The sequence below is a fragment of the Megalobrama amblycephala genome, linkage group LG13, assembly GCF_018812025.1.
Source record: "Megalobrama amblycephala isolate DHTTF-2021 linkage group LG13, ASM1881202v1, whole genome shotgun sequence".
Taxonomy (NCBI): Eukaryota; Metazoa; Chordata; class Actinopteri; order Cypriniformes; family Xenocyprididae; genus Megalobrama; species Megalobrama amblycephala.
The window spans coordinates 23300773-23309249 of NC_063056.1; the positions used below are offsets into that span (position 1 = coordinate 23300773).

General features: G+C 37.0%; 1 long non-coding RNA gene across 1 annotated transcript; it reads right to left on the reverse strand.

Moving 5' to 3' along the window:
• Window positions 1-5766: 5766 nt before the first annotated feature.
• On the reverse strand, window positions 5767-8231 carry LOC125243721. The gene is made up of 2 exons (XR_007179094.1): window positions 7857-8231; window positions 5767-7751 (listed from the first exon to the last, which is right to left on the reverse strand). It is a non-coding gene; the product is annotated as an uncharacterized LOC125243721 (long non-coding RNA).
• Window positions 8232-8477: the final 246 nt, after the last annotated feature.

Consider the following 8477-nt stretch of genomic DNA (forward strand, 5'->3'; position numbering starts at 1 on the left):
AAAAAAATGCATAAAGGAATCTTAGGGCTTATTTTGTTTAATTCAAATTGGTTTGATTAATTTAAATGGATCAAACTGGTTCAAAATTATTCATTTATAGTTTTCACACATTTATAGGAACGCCCACCTGGAGGGCAAAACCAGGCTTTCCTCCATTGCCCACCAGTGATTTTTACCAGGTTTGTACAAAGTACTAATTAAGTAAGACAGTAATATTAAAAGACCAAATTCAAGATACACCTTATTGATGATGCATACACGCAACTCAGAATGTAAATGGAACACACAGTTTCTCGTTATAAAATCTATAGAAAACCAATATAAAGAAAACACTTAACCATTTAAGACATTGCATTCACAGGCTCATCTCGCCTGTATATTGTATTAATCATCAATAAGGTGTATACTGAATAAGGTCTTTTAATATCACTGTTTTATACATTAAGGCACTTTAAGTGTTTTTCACGTTAAGTGTTTTAGAACATCTCGCTGTTTTTAGTGACTGAAATACTGCAGCAGGTGCTGATATGAAACACAGGTGCCCAAAACTAGCATTTTATTCACATATTTTTGTTTTTATTCTTTTGAGATGGAAAACTGACAGGCCTGTAATGCAGTTCTATGGATGTTTTGCCCGTTCGGACTCTACCAGTCACATGACTGAAAACTATTAATTGATTCATTTTACTTCAAATTTGATTCAGTTCTGATAAATTCAGTTTAATTTCACTTCATTTGTGTTTAATAGTTCATTCTGTGTTGGTCAGTGCAGTTATTTTCAATATAAATATGTTTACTTTGTATAAATAATTTGAATTAGCTTTTTTTTTTAAATATTTTAAGTTTTCATTTTAATTTTAGTTTAAAAGTACACTAACTTTTGGCCCTCTAGCGGTTAAAAAACAAAAAAAAATTGTTTCTTCCATTGTGAATAAGATTGTTCAGGTTGTGCTTTTGCTCTGCGTGACTGCAGATGAATATGGTTTATACGGTTTCAAGCTGACTAGCTGAAGATGTTACTGTAGCTATACCCATTAATACAACCATAATGAAATCACCCTTCACAATGCTTTACAATGAACTCTGTTAGAGAGTTACATATGGCAATTTATCTGTTCAATGAAATATCTTACTCACCTGCTGAGTAATAAAAATGTTATCTCTGTGTTGCTTTTACAACATTTTTCAACCCCTCAGTTCTCACCATCTCTGAAAAGCCAAAATCAGCGGCCAGGGTTGATTCTCGTTTTATTACAAGTTCTGCTGTGTTCTCTTTTAGGCATGTAGACTCTCCTCTGTTCAGTATTTAAAAACAACAACAACAACAACAAAAAAACCTGGGGCCGTATTCACAAAACATTTTATCTTACCACTAAGAGTTCTCCTAAATAGCAGTAAAAGTTCTTAGCTAAGAGTTTTCTCTTAAAACCTATTCACAAAGCTGCTGAGACAAACTTTTACTAAGAAATAGACTGAAGTCTTAAGCTAAGATTAAGGGCGGGGTTGATGACCTCGTTGCTATGGACTATACACACAGTGATTGGCTGATGGGGGAGGAGTCAGCGATTTAATCATAGAAATATTGTAGAATGAGGTGTCATGTTTCCAAATTAAAATAAAGGTTTTAAAATACAAATGTTACATTATTCAAATAAATATATTTTATTTAATAAAAATGTTGCCATATTGTTGCCATAAAGTTTTTAAAATGTAGGCTAAGTGTCACTAATAAACTAGTATATACAGTTAATTGTCCACCTCTTGGATGTCTGCATCTCAAGGGAATGCAGAATTCAAGCGACAAATTATGTTTTATAAACAAAGTTTAGGAGAAACACATTCAAACAGTCTTTCTAATCAGTTCGAGAGGAGGAATATATGCACAGACGAGAGCCGACTTGCCTATAGTTACTTCGTCAGTTTTTTGCATCCCTCCGCCAACCCGCTCCTCACTCTCTGTTGGGGATACGGGGAGAACTCTGGGTTCCAAATACGCTTATTATATATATATATATATATATATATATTTTTTTTTTTACTCTATTCAATCATTTGTAAGTGTGAACTCATGAAAACCATTGCCACAGGTAATCAGACAATATTTATTTATTTGTTAAAGGTTTTTTTTTTTTTTTTGGCTTCTCATCGTAGATTCAAATCTATAAATCAAAATGTATTGCATTTATGAAGAAAAGGTTTAGCACCCAAGGCTCTATTGCTATTCCTTCAATGGTGAACAGTGTCTTTAGGTGGATTAGGACTGTTTGTGATTTAGTCTTAGTGACTTAGGAGTCCTCTTGACTACTCCTAACGTTTCACAGTTTTAGCAGCTAGTTTTAGCGCTAAAATGCTTTGTGAAATACTCTTAGAGCAAAAATGTAGGACTCCTAAAATTAGGACTGACTCGCCCATTATTTTTAAGAGTTTCTCCTAAATCGGCAAGTTAGGAGCTACTTTTAGCCTTAAGATGTTTTGTGAATACGGCCTCAGGTTATTCTCCAGAGGTTCGAGGTTTATCATGCTCAATGTCAACCTTACTCTCTCATTGTGACAATTAACTAACTTATGCCACACACCCACAGTAACTTTAAAGGGTTAGTTCACCCAAAAATTAAAATTCTATGATTTATTACTCACCCTCATGCCGTTCCACACCTGTTGAACCACTGTACTCACATGAACTGATTTAGATATGTTTTTAGTACCTTTATGGATCTTGAGAGAGGAAATGTCATTGCTCCCTATGCAGGCCTCACGGAGCCATCGGATTTCATCTAAAATATCTTAATTTGTGTTCCGAAGATTAACGAAGGTCTTACGGGTGTGGAACGGCATGAGGGTGAGTAATAAATGACAGAATTTTGGGTGAACTAACCCTTTAAGCAACTTTTGTCTATTTACGGATATGACGAGACACGCAAAGGCAAGTGACGTACACCATTTCCCACAAAAACGATCACGTCAGGTCTAAAATATTACCATAGTGAATCAGGGTAAGACAAAAGCAGATCTTGGAAGAAGGATTGATGATGTATTGACTCATTATATAAATTTTGTTAATTCTGAACAAAAAAGTTTCATAGTGCATGTGCTTTTGTCAGTTTTTTATATTACTATTTAATTTTAATTCATTTTTATTTCCATTTTAGTTTTATTTATTTCAAGTTAGTAATTTTAGTGCTTCAACTTAAATATATCTCAGTTAGTTGCCAAAGCAACAGTTATAGTTTTTTTCCCTTTAATTCGTTTAATAATTATCTTCCAATATTTATGCATTGTTTTATTTATGCTTTATTTAAAGGGGTGGTTGATTATGATTTCACTTTTTAAACTTTAGTTAGTGTGTAATGTTGCTATTAGAGCATAAACAATGTCTGCAAAGTTACAACACTCAAAGGGAGATATTTTCTTTTAAAGAATTCTGTTTAAAGGTGCAGTGTGTGCATCTAGCGGTGAGGTTGTGAACTGCTTCATAAATGAGGGTCAATTCAACGCTGGATTTGCACAAAAGATTAACATGACGGCACATGACAGTCGATGAGTTAAATCAACTCCACAGCAACTGCATAAATTTATCCACTAAACATCCAGTTGCATTCTGTAAGTTGTAACTTCTTCCTGAGTCTCTCCATCAGTGTCCGACTCCGGTCTGAACAATGTAAGGCTGAACACCGTTACTGACAATCATCATTTTGGCTGCGTGAGATTCTCCAGCTTTGTTGTTGAGCAACCAAAGCGTGAGCTGTTAAAGCTCCGCCCTCTTCTGGAAAGTTGCTGGGAGCAGCATTTAAAGGGATGCACACAAAAATGGCGTGTTTTTGCTTACACCCAAATAGGGGCAAATTTGACAAGCTATAATAAATTATCTGTGGGGTATTTTGAGCTGAAACTTCAGACACATTCTGGGGACACCAGATACTTATATTACATCTTGTAAAAGGGGCATTACAGGTCCTCTCTAAATTAACAAAATGTTTTTAATAGTTTAAATTTTAGTTTACCGGTACAATAATAACCTTGATCCAATGTTCAATTCATGTTTAGCTTAATTTATTTATGATAGTGAACAAAGGAAACTACACACAATCATCACTAAACACAATCCCCTTATGAAAAGATTCATAATCATTTGAAGGAAAACACAGTCTTTATGCTTCAGCTCCTTGTTAGCATTAAAGTCAAATAAAGGTGAGTTCACTCACTCTCTCTCTCTCAGCAGCACCCATCAATGACATCATTCTTCACCGGGCACATTTTAGGGCCCCACCGCGGCACTGTGCCATTTTCTAAACATCATGAGCAGAGAGCAGAAGAGTGAGTTAGAGAGAGAGCGTGCAGTTTGCGGTGGATCAGCATTCTGCTCAAGCCGTCCGATTCACTGCGCCGGCCCCGTCTACTGGCAGTGACAGATATTCTGCTTCTCGAGAGGGCCCGGTTCAATTTGCCCCGCTTGTTTTCAGTGTGCTCCTGCCTCATTGTTTCTGAACCCAGACAGAAGTGAGCAGTACAGAATATACATTTTCACAGTCTATTGGCCTGCTGCAAACACAGGTGGGACTCTCTCTGCTGAGGGGAGAAATGAGGATGGACAGAAGGAGAAAGGCCACGTTCACACAGTGCAGAATACGGTTGTCAGTCCCATATTTCAGTCCTTAATATGGTTACGTTCACATTCAGTTATTTATGTGAGTGACAACCGCATTCTATAACCAAACTCACGTTGTGTGAACGGAACCAGGCTAGACTAGTTGTCCGTAACATCATACAGTGCGGGTTTTCATGTGTGGTTTCGGTAACTTACAATGAACTGTGTCATCTAAAGGTTTTAGATCCAGTCATTATTCTCCACTGGATCTGCTCCCGTCAGTTTTGTGCATACATACGACTCAAATGCTCCGCTTTTCAGTTTAATGGACGTCAACTCCTTTGATATTGATATTACTTTGGTTACTGTTGCTATGGTTACTGGTAAGAGAATATGGGTTGACTCCCGTTGCACGTTCATACAGACAGTATTCGAGTCGAGATGCTACTGTATGTTGCAGTGTGAACGAGACATTTCAAGACTCACACATGTAAGTAAATGTGGTTGCCAATCCCAAAAACTGACAGTGTGAATGTAGCCAAAAAGGTTGAAAACAGATCAGGAAAGAATAGACAAGGAAGCAGTGTTGCAGTTATGATGAGGGATTTTAGAGACATGTGCCCAAAAAGGTTTTCAACAACTGTATTATTCAGACATTACAGTCAGCATATAAATTTTAACAATAAAATGAAATGAAATATGAACTAAAATGTGCTTTTAATATACTATCTCTGTGTTAAAAAAAAAACCTATGGGTTCAAGTGTACTATAAGTGGTAACTAAATATTTTTTTTAATACAGATTATATTAAAAGCACATTTTAGTTCATATTCATGGTATTTCAAAATAGCACAGTTGAGTACACTTAGATGTTCTTAAGATTATCTTAAGAAGTACTAAAGAAGAATTTTTAGTATATTAAGTACAAAATTTGTGCGTGAAAATAGAGAAATGTAGAGAAATGTACTTTTTTTTTTCACCTGGGAGTAGCTTGTTTTGTGATGTTCAGAGTTGAATCATTCATCTGAATATTTTGTAGATTGTCACCATTGTTGAGGTGTGTATTATGATTAGTTTTGATGTCTAAATGTGTCTTAATACCCAGAATTCTTTTTTTTAATTCTTGCACAAATATGTTGTAGCATCATTAATATATGATTTTTTCCCCTAACATTTGTTTCTTCTTCAGTCTATTCCTGTAACAACAAGTGCCTTTAATAAAACACTATTGGAATTGTTGAAAGAAAATTAACTTCAAGAGCCCAACTAAAGCATACACTAAAAATGAAACTCAATAACATTATCTGGAGATAAACCCCTGTTCGTTCTTTTGAACTTTTGTAGATGTATGACAGACATAAAGTCAAACTGGTTTGTAATAAGTCTGAAGTAAATGATAATTATTTTTCCTTTCCTTTTTTTTTTTTTTTTTTTTTTTGGAGTGGTTTAGTCATCCTCTAGCCGATAGCCGATCTTGAGAGACTTACTGGCTCGTTTTCACCAAGCGGTAGGGTTCAGTTCAGTACAGTAGCCTACAGCACTGTTTACTTGGGTCAGTAAACCCTGATCCGGCTTGCGTTTCCACCGGTAACAGTACCCTAACTTTATACTAGGCGGGGTGTATGCAGGTGTTGTGCCGAATTTCGACTCCCTGTCAAATTTTTACCCCCCTCATTGAAGTCTCTATCTGATTGCCTAATTCTAACTCCACCCCTAATCCTAACCCCTCCCCCACAACTAGCCTAATTCTAAACCAACCAATAGGTGTAATAATTTGGCGACGGTAGGAGTTCACACAACACCGGAAAGTAGCGATCAACGTCATTCTCGTGTGAAGAAGAGAGTGACAGTAAACAACAATGGAGGACATACAGCAGCTTTGTTTAAGCAAGGCTGAAGGCTGCAAGGAAAAACACCAGAAAAATACACAGGGGCTGCAACCGAAAACCTAGGCAGCTGACTTGTAAGGCAGCGTTTGTGCATGAAGGCACCTCACGAAACTGATTTCGGACAGACTTCTGAGGCAGCGTAAGAGTTTAATGATCAACAGCAAAATCATTAAACTGTAAGCATTGCAACTTTGGTGAGAACTAAACAAATATTTAATTACTATAGTAGTAATTTCTCGCTAGAAATGACATCAAAAGTGGAAAATGTTGGCCAAAAACACATTTACACACAAACTGACCAGCAAACGCAACTTTCGGACGCCATCTTTATTTTTCTAGCTCAACTGTCAAAGAATGGAGAATACAGGTTTGTAGGATAGCAAAGGCAGCAAAGGATACATATGCTGCCTTCATAAATCGATCAGATGAAGGTAGCTCAAGAAACAGGAAATGATGCTTGGATTCGGACGTGCTTTGATGCCTTCCTACCTTGAAACGTGTCCTTTGAAGGCATCATTTTCCAGTTTTCGGACACAGCCATTGTGTTGCAATGGTAGTGTGATGTCATTGTAACATGTAACACACGCAAGTGACGATTCTCTGTCAACCAATCAACATTCTGCAGTGAGTGTAGCTCCAGCCTTTTGGTACAGGTACTATTGGTACTATTGTGCTAGGTACCCCAATGTAAGGGTCCCAAAAATGTGGTACAGTATGTAATTAGGGTACCATTCACAACTTGGAAACAGCAAAAAATGCATACCATACTGTACTGTACTGTACTGTACTGAACCGTATGGCTCGGTGGAACAAGCCATTAATGTGTTCTTTTATTTGCAGTTGGCTGTGGCTGAAAGTCAGTTGTATTTGTTGTGTTTCTACTCATCTGTTCTCTTCTTTCCTTCAGTGATTCTGCTTGTTAGGCTTGTTAACGCTGATATTACTCTATATAATATATACAGATTTTGTGGCTCAGATAAGGTCCAGTTCTGGTTTATTTGCTTTGCTCTTGGCTGACATGATTTAGCTTTAAGACATGGCAGGCCATAGAGCAGTTGATTGGGCTCTTCCTCCAATATGAGGAAGAGACTGAGTGTGCTTCTCATTTCTTATTTGAGCATCCTCGTTTCCTTTCACCTGTGTATACACCTGTGTATCCTCGCTCATGACTCCTCAGAAAGCTTTCTCGCTACTCGTTCCTCGCCTCCTCGCAGTGCAATTGGAGAATTGAGATGCCCTGCAAGATGGCTGAGTTCGATCGGTTTCCAGGTCACGGGCTGGAGGAGAGAAGGAAAGAGGAAGCATCAATTTGAGTATTGAGAAGCACCCTGAGAACTTTCTTCTTTCTAGCTCTGCCCAGCTGTGTCATCACTTCCACTAACCCAAATGTGCTCCAGGACAATCCGGAAACCCTCCTCAGCTGCAACTCACAGCTCCACCACCCCTCTCTCTCTCTCTCTCTCTCTCTCTCTCTCCGCTGCAGTGCCTCTGTCCCAGCAGCAGCTCTGCAAAGTCAAAAGAGCCTGTGAGTGTGTGGAAGTATTTAGAGAGTACCAGCATGTTTACATTAGTGTGATATGTAGGATTAATGTGCAGATTAAAGAAGTCAAGGAGGAATGCTGATACTGTGAGTTGTAGAGGGAAAACATAGTAAAGCACTACATGCATTGAGTTGATGATGGATGTAAGATTTTCATATTCAACATTCATATTTATTTACAATTAGAAAATTTCTCAAAACAGCACAACTGTCATGATATGTGACGTGCATAATCTGATAATAATGCAAAATCACCAGTGAAAGGATATAGTTTAAGATAATAAATATATATATATATATATATCAATTTGAGGAATCGGGTGCAGGTAAAAATCTTATACATAAATACATAACTCATTTTTGATTGACAAGTTATAAAATCTTAATACAGATATTAAATTATATATAATCTTATATTAAAATAAATCGTTTCACTGAGGCAAAATATCCTATTTTTAATCCT